Consider the following 2,463-nt stretch of genomic DNA (forward strand, 5'->3'; position numbering starts at 1 on the left):
CATTTGTTTTGCCAGTTATTTATCTCCTATTGTACTCAGTGTTTCTCATCAGTGCTGAGTTGGTATGTGGTCTGTCTGTTTCAGAATGTAAGATCATGGAGTTGGCCAGATGACCCTGAAATGATTTTAATATTTTTGAGCAATACAGATGTGTAAAATGTACATGGTATGGGTTACTTGACAACCAAAACCCATATTCAAGTTCAGCTTTCTAAATGAACCAGATCGACATAATGATCCTGTTTTCTGGAACACCCCAGTGGTCCTGCTGGGGGTTTCAATGCATTCATAGTAGGACCATGAAAGTATTGCATGCTTTGTCTTGTATTAGCCCATAAATGTAGTTCTCATATGAATTCTTGGATTGTCTCTAGGACTAGACAAATGTATACAGTGCGTTGAAAGTATTCAGACCCCTTTTCCACATTGTTACGTTACAGGCTTATTCTAAAATTGATTACATATTTTTTTCCCTTCAATCTACACACTATCCCATGACAGCAAAAATAGGTTCAGAAATTTCTGCAAATGTATTTATAAAAAAAAAAAACACTTTCATAAATATTCAGACCCTTTACTCAATACTTTGTTGAAGCACCTTTGGCAGTGATTACAGCCTTTCTTCTTGGGTATGATGCTACAAGCCTGGCCCACCTATATTTGGGGAGTTTCTTGTTCTTCTCTGCATATCCTCTCAAGCTCTGTCAGGTTGGATGGGGAGTGTCGCTGCACAGCTATTTTCAGGCCTCCAGAAATGTTTGATAGGGTTTAAGTCCGGGCTCTGGCTGGGCCGCTCAAGGAAATTGAGGCTTGTCCCGAAGCCGCTCATGCATTGTTTTGGCTATGTGCTTAGGGTCGTTATCCTGTTGTAAGGTCAACCTTACAACCCCCGTCTGAGGTCCTGAACAGGATCTTTGTACTTTGCTCCGTTCAGCTTTCCCTCGATCCTGACTAGTCTCCCAGTCCCTGCTGCTGAAAAACATCCCCACAACATGATGGTGGCTTCACCGTAGGGATGGTGCCAGGTTTCCTCCAGACGTGATGCTTAGCATTCAGGCCAAAAAGTTCAATCTTGGTTTCATCAGAACAGAGAATCATTGTCTGAGTCCTTTAGATGCCTTTTGGCCATCTCCAAGCGGGCTGTTATGCCTTTTACTGAAGAGTGGCTTCTGTCTGGCCACTCTACCATAAAGGCCTGATTGGTGGAGTACTGGAGAGATGGTTGTCCTTCTGGAAGGTTCTAACATTTCCAAGGAGGAAGTCTGGAGCTCTGTCAGCGTGACCATCGGGTTCTTGGTCACCTCCCTGACCAAGGCCCTTCTCCCCCATTTGACCGGGTGGCCAGCTCTAGGAAGAGTCTTGGTGGTAACAAAACTACTTCCATTTAAGAATAATGGAGGACACTATGTTTTGGGGAACCTTCAATGCTGCAGAAATGTTTTGGTACCCTTCCCCATATCTGTACATTGACACAATCCTCTCTCGGAACTCTACGTACAATTCCTTCGATCTCATGGCTTGGTTTTGTCTCTGACATGCACTCTCAGGTGTGTGCCTTTCCAAATCATGTCCAATCAATTGAATTTACCACAGCTGGACACCAAGTTGTAGAAACATCTCAAGGATGATCATTGGAAACCAGATGCACCTGAGCTCAGTTGTGAGTCTCATAGCAAAGAGTCTGAATGCTTATGTCCTTAAAACATTTTTTTTTTTTATACATTTGCAACTTCTAAACCTGTTTTTGCTTTGTCATGATTGGGTATTGTTTGTAGATAGATAAATTAAATGTTATTTTAGAATGAGGCTGTAACGTAACGAAATGTGGTAAAGTCAAAGGGTCTGAATACTTTACCAATGTACTGTATGTATACTGTGAGCAACTTTATCATGCAAACAGTTGTCTGCTGCTCAAGCATAATTAAACATTGACGTTGATGACTAGCTGAAGTTTGTGTCCGTATGTTTTAACATAAACAATGTAAGCTTTTATACATCGGATGCTGCTCTCTAAGTCTGGATGTCTTTGATTTAATGTCTGACTGCTTCTTGGAGAAACAACTTTGGATATCTGCAGTTGATTGGAGTTAGAGTTGAGCATAGTACAGACTACTAATCACATTTTGTGTAAATTGAACATTTATTGTTGATATTTGGCAAATGCATTATGCTTGACCAGTCCCATTTTAGGGGTAGAATGTTACAGTTTGACATTTCCTGTCAGAGAAAAAAAGAATATATTACATAATGGCTGGGTTGTTATACCATTATCTACCACCAGATGGATTCCAAATACTTTCCGGTCTTGGGTGCCTTCCATGCAGTGGTGCTGCTTGACTCAGCAATGCTATACTAGACATTTAGAGGGGGCTACCAGTCTTGGGTGCCTTCCATGCAGTGGTGCTGCTTGACTCAGCAATGCTATACTAGACATTTAGAGGGGGCTACCAGTCTTGGGTGCCT

The sequence above is a fragment of the Oncorhynchus keta genome, chromosome 17, assembly GCF_023373465.1.
Source record: "Oncorhynchus keta strain PuntledgeMale-10-30-2019 chromosome 17, Oket_V2, whole genome shotgun sequence".
NCBI classification, from domain to species: Eukaryota; Metazoa; Chordata; class Actinopteri; order Salmoniformes; family Salmonidae; genus Oncorhynchus; species Oncorhynchus keta.